Here is a 13,990-nt window from a genome sequence, read left to right on the forward strand (position 1 = left end):
GAAAACAGTACTGTGCTGTCTACACTGGCCCTTTTGTGCAAAAGTCTTTCGGAAAAAGACTTTTGCCCAAACAAGAGCAGCACAGTATTTCCAGAAAAGCACTGACAATCTTACATGAGATCGTCAATGCTCTTCCGGAAATTCAAGCGGCCAGTGTAGACAGCTGGCAAGTTTTTCTGCAAAAGCAGATGATTTTGCGGAAAAACTTGCCAGTCTAGACACAGCCAAAGTGTTTAGCTCTCACCATTCATTGGCCCTTGCACAATTCAAGATACCTGAACTTAATGATTTGTTGATCTGGCCTAGTATTTTAATTCTATTTTCTTCTAAATAATCTTTCAGAAATATCAATACGTTTAGGGAAATTTGTAGTAAAGATTGCTTAAGTATTTCTATTCCGAAGAGTTAAGTTTCAGTTGCTTATAACTTTCTCCCAAGTCTTACAATTACAGTTAAAATTTGTTATAAATGAATCAGGAAGCACATATTTTTGTACAAGTTCAATCAAAATGGCTGAGATTTAAAATCAGAGGTACTGAAAACAAATTTGTAGTTTTTCTGCTAAGAAAATGTGTCACAATCAGTTTCTGAAAATTTATATCAACTCTGGCCATCGTGATGGAAAATTGAAAGTTATCAGAAGCCATCCCTGGGTTTATGCATTTTTTTTTACTGATCTGGTGAAAATTGGGTATGTTGTGGCCAAGTTGTAAGGGTTTTTAAACATGAGCTCTGCTCTGTGTAAAATAGCAAAGCTAACAGTTTGCAATACGCATGTAAACTGAATGGAAATTTCTGTTCAATAATTTCTGCAGATTCCAGAAGATGTCCATGTGTAACAAAATGGAATATAATTGCAGTTTTCATAAGAAGGGGATTTGGAGTATCTGAAGTAATTCATATTGGGACTACATCTTCCTATGTTTTTGTAGCAGCTAACACAAAGAGGCCCTGCTCATAATTGGAACCTTAGTTGTGTTGCAATACAATTCAGTAATTACTTCATTAATAATTATGGTGCATATGAAGGAGATGGAGCCATGAAGAATTTCTGTTTCTTCCATATGGTAATGCAAAGCACAATAGTTGAACATGGCAGAAACCTAGGCACTGAGGGATCTGTTAACCGTGGAAACTTAGCTGCTGTGTGAGTTTAAGTACCACAGGGTGCAGGTGGGAGTTTTCTGTGGCAGTAGAACCAAACTGGGACTTAAGTGCCTAATATGGGCTTTAGACCCCTCAATACCTTTGTAGATCTGAAACAAAATACAGGACTATGTAGCACTTTATAGACTAACAAGATGGTTTATTAGATGATGAGCTTTCGTGGGCCAGACCCACTTCCTCAGATCAAATAGTGGAAGAAAATAGTCACAACCATATATACCAAAGGATACAATTAAAAAAATGAATACATATGAAAAGGACAAATCAAATTTCAGAACAGAAGGGGGATGGAGGGGAGGGAAAGGTAAATATCTGTGAGCTAATGGTATTAGAGGTGATAATTGGGGAAGCTATCTTTGTAATGGGTGAGATAGCTAGAGTCTTTCTTGAGCCCCCCCCCCCCCCCACGTAGAGTGTTGAATTTTAGCATGAATGACAGCTCAGAGGATTCCCTTTCAAGTGCAGATTTAAAAGGCTTCTGAAGCAGGATGCAGGTAATTAAGTCGTTGAGACAGTGTGCTTTCTGGTTCAAATGGCAAGAAACTGTTTTTTCTTTGTGATCCTGTCTAATATCTGTTTTGTGGGCATTGATCCTTTGGCGAAGTGTCTGAAACGTTTGTCCAATGTACAAAGCAGACGGACACTTTCGGCACATGATAGCAGAAATTATATTTCTGGATGCACAGGAATATGTGTTCTTGATCTTATAACTCACTTGGTTAGGTCCAATAATGGTATCAGCAGAGTGAAAATGTGGACAAAGCTGGCAACGGGGTTTGTTGCAAGGGAAGGCACCAGGGTTGGTACTAGTGCGGTATGTCCTGTGGTTGTTGGTAAGATTCATCTTGAGGCTAGGTGGTTGTCTATAGGAGACTATGGGTCTGTCTCCCAGAGCCTCTTGGAGTTTAGTATCCTGTTCCAGTATAGGCTGTAGTTTATTGATAATGTGTTGGACAGGTTTAAGTTGGGGGCTGTAGGTGATGACAAGTGGTGTTCTATTGTTGGTTTACTTGGGTCTGTCTTGAAGTAGATGGTTTCTAGGTATTCGTTTGGCTCTTTCAATTTGCTTTTTTATTTCTCCGGGTGGGTAGTTGAAATTTATAAATGCTTGGTAGAGATCCTGAAGTTTCTGGTCTCTGTCAGTGGGATTAGAGCAGATGCGGTTGTATCGAAGGGCTTGGCTATAGACGATGGATCGTATGGTGTGTGCTGGATGGGAGCTGGAAGCATGTAGGTAACTGTATGAGTCAGTGGGTTTTCTGTAGAGGGTGGTGTCTAATTTTCCATTGTTGATTTGTACTGTGGTGTCCAGGAAATGGATCTCTTGTGTAGAATGGTCCAGGCTGAGGTTGATGCTGGGGTGTAGGTTGTTGAAATCTCTGTGGAATGTCTCCAGTGTTTCTTGGCCATGCGTCCAGATCATAAAGATGTCATCGATGTAGCATAAGTAGAGAAGGGGTAAAAGGGGACGGGAGTTGAGGAAGTGTTGTTCTAGGTCAGCCATAAAGATATTAGCATACTGTGGGGCCATGCGTGTACCCATGGCTGTGCCGCTGATCTGGAGGTATAAATTGTGGAAATAATTGTGGGTGAGAACAAAGTTACATAGGTCTGCTATCAGGTTAGCAGTGGTGTCCTCTGGGATAGTGTTTCTAATTGCTTGTAATCCATCTTCATATGGGATGTTGGTGTATAGAGCTTCTACATCCATGGTGGCAAGGATGGTGTTGTTGGGGAGGTTATCGATGTTTTGTAGTTTCCTTAGGAAGTCAGTAGTGTCTCGGAGATAGCTGGGGGTATTGGTTGCGTAGGGTTTGAGGAGAGAGTCTACATAGCTGGATAGACCAGTAGTGAGCGTGCCAATACCAGAGATGATGGGACGTCCGGGGTGTCCAGGTTTATGGATCTTGGGAAGCAGATAGAACAATCCTGGTCGGGGGTCAGAAGGTGTTTCTGTGTGGATTTGTTCCTGAGTAGCTGTAGGGAGACTTTTAAGGAGACAGTGTAGTTTCTTTTGGTATTCCGAGGTGGGATCAGAGGAGAGAGGTTTGTAAAATGTGGTGTTGGAGAGTTGTCTGGTTGCCTCCTGGTTAGATCTGGACCTCAATCTTGCCTATGTAATACAAAGATAATGCTCCCCTATCTCCCTTGGATCTGGTGAGGATGTTTTTACTATTGTTGGTGAAGCACTCAGATACTACCAGCATGGATGCTACAGAAAAACCTAGTCCTAGAGAGAAAATTCTCTCATTCAGGGAAGGACTTGACTATTGTGCAGAGTATGAGACCAGCTACTGAATAATGAGAATAAAAAATAAATATTGAACAGCTCCCTCATTCATTGAACATTGTTCATCTTGTGCTCTGAATATGGCAAGCATCCTTTGGAGCGGGGGGGGGGGGGGGAGAGATGTAAAAGGGTGTGTGTGGAAAAAGTGGTTACGTAATTAAAGATTGTAGGTGGAATTACACAAGCACCTAGTGAATTAGGAGGACATATCTTTCCATTGGATTTGTATTCCTGTCACTTAGGTATTTTGAAAAATCAGACCTTATCATATTTCACAAAGGGTAGCAGTTACATTTGCACCAGCTAACTTAACTTTGTAATGTACTGATCTGAGTGCTTCACTTTGCAACCTTAAAGATCTTTCAGTGTAGTTTTTTTGTGGTGAATTAGATCATATTTATTACACACATTTGCAAATGTGCCCTTACGTTTTGGTTTATTCTCATCCAAGTTTATGATTTGCAGTTCTTAAACTTCTTTTCTTATGCCTATGTATTTATACCTGCCTCTGGAATTTCCACTACATGCATCTGATGAAGTGGGTCTTTGCCCACAAAAACTTATGCTTCAATAAATCTGTTAGTCTATAAGGTGCCACAGGACTCCTTGTAGTTCTTAAACTAGCACTATTTACAGAGCAGCAAGCCACAAATGTCTGCTCCTGCAGTCCTATTCCTGGAAAGGGAAATAGCCTATAATTTGCCAAATCCATGAGAACTGGGGGGGGGGGGGGGGGGATGGGAAAACATCACATAAGTACCCCTGTGTTAGGACAATAGACAAAACCTGGATGAATGGGGAGTATTCATATGTAAACGAGCAAACCAAGCTTCCCACAGCAATTGCCTTAGGGGAGACATTCATTCTGTAACCTTGTTCTAACAGTGACCTATATATTTGAAACTTCAAACGAAGGTGGGGGAAAAAAGAAAATAATTGCACTTACTCATTTATACCAGAGGACGAAAGAAGTCTTTCTGGCCCACTGTATGCAATTAGCTACTATATCCTGAAGCACGAGAAGAGTGAATTACTGTGGTTACTGCCTTTTTATTCAACTTTAGCCTACATTAATCTGTTTTTGAGAGATCTACACCAAAATAAGTGTTCTTTCCAGTCCCACTAATTTCTCTCTCAAATCTCTGATTTTCCTTGGCACTGAATTCTACAACTATTCCTAAATGCTGTGTAAATTATTAACCTTTCAATATTACATTTGGTAACAATTGTTATTGAGTATTCTTTGTTCTTATGAGATGGGTTGAAGTGGGTGGAAGTACTTCTATGCTAAATCATGCATTGTTCTGAGAGCAGCTATCTTGTCACATCTTACTTTTTGCCTTTTTAAAATATCGCATGCAGCCATCTTCAGAACTCTTAGCTAGGTTGTTCCGTACTTTTGTCCACCTTTCAATGTCCTTTTCGGCAGGCATCCTTTGAGGTAAAACAAACAGAGCTTTATTAGGGCTCATCCCTTCAGTGTGAATATATCCTGATACAATAAACCCATTTGCTGTAAGTGAAACTAGATAGGTAGGAGGTGAAATCCTGGCCCCATTGAAGTCTGGGAGTAGTGCCATTGATTTCAGTGAAGGCAGGATTTCATTCTTGACATGAAGCTGCCCCTTACTTCCACAAATGTGGAAGGCTTTACCAAGTTTTAGCATTTGTAACTTAGTGGAGTTTAAAGTAGGTCAACAACATTACAAACCTGTATGGGCTTGGTTCATTTACTACAGTGACATTTTGTTTTAGTGATGTGTGTTGTTATTAAATGTAAGGCAGAGGAAAGCCAAAGTATTAATAACTGAGTCCTCCTTCTACCTCAAAATATCCTTCTCAGAAGTCAGTGGTTCCATGTTATAAGAATCTCACACGCCCAAGTCGGATTACTCCTGGCCCCTAGATCCCAGTTTCTCTCTCACCCTTATTGGCAAGGCAGTTCAGTTCAGTATTCCCAAGGCAACCAAAGGGTCAAAGTCTATACCTCACCTCTATTAGCAGGGCAGCACAAGTCCATAGTTCTAATGCAACCCAATGGTCCAGGTCAGTTTTAAAGGGGTAATAAATAGGTGAAAGTTTCACATCCCCTGGCAGAGGGGTCCAGGCCCCCTCACTCCACTGGACCCCAGCTCAGGGCCCCATTAGTGTCTCACTCTAGCCACTGAGTCAGCAGGAAAATTCCTGCCACAACACACTGATTCTCTGAGAGTGGCTCACTCACCCTGTGGCCATTGCCATCCCTGGGCTGCTTCCAATGTCTCTGTGCACTGGTGGCTCTCTGTCTCTCCCCTTCCTCTAGGAATTGGTTATTGCCACCTGCTTCTGAATTCTGTGTAGTCTCTAACCACATTGGGTCTCTGACCTGTGTGGTAGCATCTCAGAGTTTGGACTATTGCTGGGATTTGCAAGGAGCTGGCCAGGCACATCCCCCCCTCTGGCTGCCCACCACAACTGAGAAGAGCTGCTCTCTATGGGTATGTCTACACTACAGCATTCATTCGAACTAACTTAATTCGAATTAGTTAATTCGAACTAAGCTAATTCAAACTAGTGCATCTAGACCTAAAAACTAGTTCGAATTAGCATTTTGCTAATTCGAACTAGCATGTCCACATTGAGTGGACCCTGAACCGGGGTTAAGGATGGCCGGAAGCAGTGCCAGCAGGACATCAGATTAGGACTTAGAGCGTGGAGCTGCTGCCTCAGGCTAGCCGAGGGCTGTACTTAAAGGGACCCAACCCCCACCCCAGACAGACAGTTCTCAGGGTTCCCCGCTTGCTTGTCTACCTCGACAAGAGACAGCTAAGCAGTCCTGTCTTGGAGTGCCCTGAATGCCCACACTCAGCTCATCACAGCACTCGGCCATCAGCTCGGCTGCACTTGTCGCAGGCTGCCATCCGGGGGGGTCAATCGGGGGGCTGCAGGATAGCTTCCATCCCGAGGAGCCCACAGAGCCACCCCAGTCCTCACCATCGGGGGTTCGTACCCCATTCCTCCCTCATCTCCTTCCACGTACCCCTCCCTAGCCCTCCTTCCTGACATAAAAAATAAAGGACACGTGTGTTCAAAAATAGAAACTCTCTTTATTGAACAAAACGGGCGGAGGGGGGGATTTGAATTTCCCGGGCTTCATTTGCATAAGCGGGGAGCCGCCATTTTTAAAACCCCGCTGGTTTGAACCCCGTGCAGCGCGGCTACACGGGGCTCGAACTAGGTAGTTTGGACTAGGATTCCTATTCCGAACTACCGGTACACCTCGTGGAACCCTAGTCCGAACTACCTAGTTCGAGCCCCGTGTAGCCACGCTGCACGGGGTTCGAACCAGCGGGGTTTTAAAAATGGCGGCTCCCCGCTTATGCAAATGAAGCCCGGGAAATTCAAATCCCGGGCTTCATTTGCAAGTGCGGTATGCCTACATTACCCTCCTAGTTCGAACTAGGAGGGTAGTGTAGACATACCCCTAGGGAGCAATTCAGGCCAGTCCATGTTATGCTCCTCTTGCAGACTTCTGATCATGATGATGGGATGATAAGGTGGTTCATGTATTCACATAGGCCATTAGTTTGGAGATTATATGCAGTAGTTCTGAGCTTTGACTCCTATGTAGGTTGCACAATTAATGGAACAACTGTGACACCAAAGTAGGTCCTTAATCAGTCTACACCTGCACAGAATAGCTATAGACCTGCACAAAATGTCTCCAGAAGACTTTTGCCATAGGTCTGATGGTCACATCCTCTACTTGCATTGCTACTAGGCATGTGTTAGTGTGTTTGTTTAAATGGTTAATTGATGAGCCTGTATCAGAGGCAGCAGGAGGGGGGGGAGCAAGAGAGAGCCAGGAGCATGGATTACCACGGAACTGCCTGCTCTCCCACCATGCTGCTGCCTCTGAGAGCTGCCTCCCCCCCCCCCCCCCAGCACTTATGTATTTACCAAAACCTACTTTTTAACATCCCTAACATACTGCAAATTTGGTTCAGTGATCTTTTACCACGAATACACAGGAAGTCCACTTCTATTGGGTTGCAATTTCAAGTGATCCAGACCTACCAGTTTGAGTGGTGTATTGTTTTCCAGAGAGGTTAATCGTGCTTTAGCTCAGCTGCTGTCCTTCTGACTGCATATTTGACAGTTTTCACACCAGCACACTATGTCATGTTTCACCCCATCCAGTGAAAGACACCCATAGGCTGTGTCTACATTGGCCAGATTTAGTGCAAAAGAGGCCGCTTTTGCACAAAATCTTGCCGCCTGTCTACACTGGCTGTGAGTATTTGCGCAAGAACACTGATGTTCTACTGTATGAAATCAGTGCTTCTTGCGCAAATACTCTGACGCTCCCGCTCAGGGATAAGTCCTCTTGCGCAAGTGTTCTTGCACAAGAGGCCAGTGTAGACAGGTAACATCAATTTCTTGCGCAAGAAAGCCTGATGGCTAAAATGGCCATGAGAGCTTTCTTGCGCAAGAGAGCGTCTACACAGGCATAGATGCTTTTGCACAAAAGCAAATATTTTGCGCAAAGGCACACGCCAGTATAGAAGCTCTCTTACTCAAATACTCTAACGCAAAAACACTTGCGTTTAGAGTATTTGCGCTAAATCTTGCCAGTCTAGACGTAGCCATAATGTTCAGTTCATCAACATCCAAAGGGTCCAGAAGAATTAGGGCATGCCTCTAATACCATTTTAAAATTTGCTTGTGATGCTGTATGGAATATGGGTGACTATTTATAATATTACTAAAAGATTTACCCGGCCTTGTTCACGGCCTTCAGGTCAGGGCAGAGGCTTGGGGATGTGGAGGACTCAGGTCAGAGGGTTGAGAGATGTGGAAGGGCGCTCAGAGAAGAAGATGTGGAGCTCAGGGGTGGGGATGGGAACCTCAGGGCAGGGGCTATGCTGCCCACCTGCCAGCTGCTGCCTGGAGCCAGCTTGGGCCACACAGCCCACTTGCCAGCTGCTCCCCAGGGCCAAGCCACGGCAGTAAAAGCTGTGCTACCTGGCTGTGGCTGTTCCCTGCTTGCAGGCCCCTCCCCTCGTCATTCAAAACTATAACTGTGCCCACTATCCCAGCCCTTCTGTCTGTTTGATGAGAAAAATCACATTCCATACACATCCCATTGTCCTGGCACAACCAAACCCTGGCCTTGCTTTAAGTTATGATGTGAGGAAGCTGCATTACAGATTTGGTGGTCCTAGCTCTTACCATATAGGAGGAGTTCTCGAACCCTAAGCGCTATTTAGAAACATATCCATTATTGTGGATTCCCCCAGTGAGTGGGAGGAGCAATTGCAGGGACAGTGCTGCTCAGACGCTGCACCCCTACATTGGAGCATGCTCAATGCAGATCATCTCTGGATCATTTCTAAACTCTAACAAGTCTTTTGGCCAAATTCGAGTATTTTTTCAAAGGAGCAAGGGAGCATATTTTCCTCAACTCCCCCCCCCCCCCTAAAAAATACCCACACCACAACCCAAAGCCAAATACACCATCCTGACATGCACGCAACCTGCCAAATTTCAATCCCCTTCTCAAAAACATGGAGGTGCTAGAGCTTCTAAAAGAAAGGGTGGTGAGAATTTGTTTTCTTAATCTCAATCTTTGAAACAGCTGAACTGTTTTGGTCAAAAATTTTCCAAAGAATTCAGCCTGAGACAAACACCAGGCATGGAAATATCAGTCAGAATAATTTAAGTTTAGCAAAGTTTTATAAGCAATTAAATACAGTATCTTAAGTAGGAAGTATCAGATTATTTTAAGTTAAGGTGCAACTCACTGTGCTTCCCACAATAATTTAGGTGCAGATAATCATGTGCATTTACTGAAGATCAAACAGTGACTCATTAGCAGAGTTGGAAATAAAACCCTGGTCTCCTGGTTGAAATTTCCAAGTACTATCCAGAGCCTTCATTCCTCTGAACAACCTGTTGTAGATCCCAGGCGCTCTGTGGAGAGAAACAGGGATTAGATAAACTACTGCAAGATACATGTTGCAGCATATGCACAGCCCATCCCATGGGATATAGGTACTAAGGGGTGTGGATGCCACTTGTTTCGTTGTCAGGCAGTCAGCAACCTCCATCAGTCTGTCATCCTGAGGTGTTGAGGTCTATTGGCCTGGGACAGTAATATAGCCCTTTTGATCAGGAGGCAGCACAGCTTAGTGGCTAGAGTCCATAGCAATAGCCCTAGGTTCAGGGCAACATAGCCTAATGGCTAGAGTCACAGGTTTGGGGCAGTAGCCCCAATAGGGGGGCCCAGGCCCTCCCTGCACCACCAGGCCCTGACTTGGTTAGTGACAGAGTGCTCCACCACATGCTCAGCAGGGGATCCAACTGTAACACACCAAGCTCACTCAGGTGGAAGATGCCTTTCACACACCCTCCCTGGGCCACTTCCTACCAGATCCAGGATAGGGTTACTCAGCATGTTTTCTAATTCCATAGCACCAGCCTCTCCCTGGGGCACCTCCAGCACTCACAGCTTAAGGTTGCTTCCTATGTCTCTGGTACTCCAACAACAAGTCCTTCTCCTCCAGTGTCCCACCCAGACTGAGCTGAGCTACTCCTTTTTATACTGCTCCAGCACTTGGAGCATGCCCAGTCTGGGTGAAGGGGTGGGACTTCCTCTGCCCACAGGGTTTTAACCCCTCCTGTCTCAGTGTAGAGTATGCACACCTCATGACGATACACAAATGGCTAGAAAACAAATATGTAGAATTAAACAATCCACATACATGTAAGATGCCAAATTTTGAAAGACAAAATTATGCTATTTTTTCTCTCTGCAATCATGTTGTACACAGAAAAATTACTTTATTCAGGAGACTGCAACCGAGCAAACTTTACACATAAGCCATCTGCGTATTTATAATGGGCTGGAAAACAGGAGAGATTTTTTTCTGCTTCACCTCATTTACACAAACAAAAGAGAGAATGCAAAGTTAAGAAAACATAACCTGGCAAAACCAGCCATGGAACGCTCCCAAAAGTTCATTTATGGCAGGCAAACAGAACAAGAGATAAAAAGGAAAGGTGGAGGAAACTTTATACAGATTAAACTGCACATACTGGGAAATATTGGCACAATAAATATCACCAGTAGCAACACAGATTTCCTACTCATAGGTTGTTCCAGGTTCCTGCATATTAAACTCTTCTCTAATTTGCACACTTGACAGGATCAGAATTTGAAGCATGGAAAGCCAGATGCATGGGATGATGATATCTGATATTTTGCTGAAGGACAGTAGGATCAGGATTTAGTATTTCATAACAAATCATTCCATGGAAGGGAAAAATGGATATTAGCAAACACCATTGCAGATCAAAACAACTCTGTCCTACATAACTGAATAATAGGATGTCAAGAAGTTAAAAAAAAACAAAACCAGAGGTGTTAGAGAATTAGTACAGAATTAGTAATTCATGGTTTTGAATCCAATTCTGTGCTCCTTTTTCAGATACAAATTCCTTTGAAGTCAATGGGAATTTTGCTTGAACAAGGAGTGTGGAATCTGGTCCATCGCCTCGGGCTTGTGCAGATTAGGGCTGAGTGCAACATTTTCTCTTCCTTTGGGCCTACAAGTTCTATTGTCATAAGGCACAAATGGGAAAAATGCAGAATCATGTGTAATCACCATTTTTTTCAGTGGAAGACTCCGGTGAAATCTGGTGCCAAATACATTTGGTAAATATGATTTTACAAAGCCTACAACCCACAGAATTGTTTTAACTCCATAGGAAGAATTTGAAAAAAAACAAAAATCGCCTCCCCCCTCCCCGCAAAATAGGTGTGTGTAGTGATATAAATGGACTCAAAGCTTTTGAAGAGTGGGTGAAGTTAAAAAAGTAGGAATAAGAGATCCTCCAGAAAAGGCTTTATTTTCCGGAGAATCACATCTAGACTGGCGATTTCTCCGGCTTATCTCCAAGCCGGAAAAAAGCGGCAGCCATGTTAATGCAAATACCGTGGGGGATATTTAAATCCCCCGTGGATTTGCCTATTCCAAAGTGCTACATTAGCATCCCTTTTCCGGAAGGGATGCCAGTGTAGACACAGCCATAATGTATTTGAAAACACTTCTTGCCTTTTATCCTCTTCCCCAAGGTGTAACTGATTTTTTGCTTTAGCCTTTCCAATTTTGTCTTTAGATTCTTGTGTTGTTATGTTGTATTCCTCCTTAGCAATTTGTCCATGTTTCCATTTTGTTATTCTGAAAATGCCTCGTCCACCTCCCCTTCTTCATTTGGGGGTCTGTAGTAGACTTCCATCATAATAACATTACCCCCCTATTTTTTACCCCTTTTAGCTATACCTAGAGACTTTCTACTAGTCTGCCTCTTACCTTCTGCTTACAAATGCATGTGTTCTTGATGTATAATGCAATGTATCCTCCTTTTTTATGCTGCTTGTCCTTCCTAACAAGCTGTACCCTCTACACCAAAATTCCAGTCATGAGATTTTATCCCACCAAGTCTTTGCGATAAATCATAATTTAGTTTATATACTAGTACTTCCAGTTCTTCCTGCTTATTCCCCAAATGCCTTGCATTTGTGTATAGACATTCAAGCCGTTGAGCAGATTCCTCCAACAATTTCCCACTAGTTACTCCTGTGACTTTATAGGATTGGTGGCACTCTTTGCCAAGCCCTGGGCAGCGTGGCAAAAGCTTTGCTCAGGGGCTTCAGTTGGGGCAGGGATAGGGGCAGCCAGCTCTCAGTGCCACTTTGACCGAGCTGAGCCTTCCCCCTGCCAACCCTCAGAACTGCCTGGATCGTGACACGTCTTCCCTCTGCCAGCACTCCCTGCTGCCTAGACCACATTGCATGGGGCTCTGGCAGTGATTTAAAGGGTCTGGTTCCAGTCACTGTTGCCATGGTAGCAGTGGCGGCCTGGAACCCCAGACCCTTTAAATCTCTGGGTCTCAGGGCAACTGCCCTTTGCCCCCCACGCTTGTCAGCGGCCCTATGACCCTACTGTAATTTTCCATGCCCCCCACCAACATCTAGCCTTATTTATGCTCACCTGTGGCTTTTTGTCACCTTCCCCCTCTGAACCTCGTTAAAGCCCCCCTCGCTAGATTGGTGAGTCAGTGCACAAAGATGCTCTTCTCTTTCTTGGTCAGGTGAATCTCATCTCTCCTCAAGACAGCATCCCACAGTAAAGGAAGCAAAAACCCTTTTGTCAATACCAGCATGCATTCATCTCCAGGATGGGCATATCCCTATCTGGGGCCTTTCCCTGAACTGTGGGGATGGTAAAGACAAAACCAGCACCCCTTACACCCAGAACCCTGTAGTCCTCAATGATCTGCTCAGGTAGATATGTAGTTCAGGGTCCTAGACAAAAGCTCACCCTTAAGACACAGGAGTAAGGAAAGGAAAGAATGTTCTGTAAGAGCATCTGCCTCTGTAGCTACAAAGGGAGCTATCGGACTGACTCCAAAATCAGAGAAAAGTATCAGCCCTCTTTTTTTTATAGAAATTGAGAGACTGGGAAGCACAAATCCATCTAAACAAGGCAGAAGATTAAGGCTGAGGGCAGATCTCAGTGTGAAAGATGAAAGATACTTCTTTAGGACACTCAGCAGAAGGAATGGGAAATACCTCATTATTCTCCTTCAAAACTCAGATTTAACTACATAAGGAATCTGTTTTCACACATCAGGGAATAATACAGTGTTGGTCTCCATAGAGGAGGGAATCCCACCTACTACTTGAGACTGTTAACTGTCAGCTTGCACTTATTCCCAGTTAAGGGTCTGCAGTAACATTTGTGCCTGGGTAAGTGGGTGGTAGATACTGCTATGGAGCTGGTACCTCTACTACTGAATGTTGTAGGTGCAGCTGCCCCTCTTGCTGGAGATTGCGCTTGTACAGAGGAGAGGAGAATTCAAACTTGTGAAATCTCATATTTAGCTCTCAATTGATGGCTCTTTGAAAAATTAAGTGTCTCTAAACCCTGGTGCCTGGACTACAAAGTCTTGTCTTTTCCATTCCCTCAATGGACTTGCTGAAAGGTTGAGCCCAAACCTCTGAAAGGAATGCTCACCACATTTTTCTTTCCTCAAATTTGATTAATGCCAGAGCTGGCTTGAAAGCATATTATATCATGCCATTAGTGACAGAACTAGTGCTGTGCTTGGCTGCCAGTCAGTGCCAGTTTGAAAAGGAGGGAGGCAGGACAGGAAAGGCAACCAAGTTTGCCAAACACTCAGTGCATCCATACTCCTTAGTTGCAAAAAATTAACTAAAGCTATGAAACAACATTGTGCCAACAGTGACTTCCAAGCATTTAAAGGGGGGAAAAAATCCTAGCTTCTCAGCAAAGTTCTGCAGAATATGTTGCAAAAGAAGTAAAGTGTTTTGCAATAAAAATCATGATGGGAGTATGATTACTAGCTCTCTGCTATGCCTCTGTGATGCTGGCAGACCACATCCCAGCTCATATCAAGGTCCCCATATGTCTCACCTGGACATTTACCGGTAGGTACATAGCTGAAATCTGTCTGGCATCGTTGCAA

The 13,990-nt window shown here is 43.9% G+C and overlaps 1 long non-coding RNA gene across 1 annotated transcript; it reads right to left on the reverse strand.

Annotated features, from left to right (window-relative positions):
* Positions 1–4,383: 4,383 nt before the first annotated feature.
* Positions 4,384–10,008, reverse strand: LOC142826789 (uncharacterized). The gene is made up of 3 exons (XR_012901033.1): positions 9,946–10,008; positions 9,241–9,409; positions 4,384–4,891 (listed from the first exon to the last, which is right to left on the reverse strand). It is a non-coding gene; the product is annotated as an uncharacterized LOC142826789 (long non-coding RNA).
* Between the last annotated feature and the right edge of the window lie 3,982 nt (positions 10,009–13,990).

Source organism: Pelodiscus sinensis, chromosome 2 (genome assembly GCF_049634645.1).
Source record: "Pelodiscus sinensis isolate JC-2024 chromosome 2, ASM4963464v1, whole genome shotgun sequence".
NCBI lineage: Eukaryota > Metazoa > Chordata > Testudines > Trionychidae > Pelodiscus > Pelodiscus sinensis.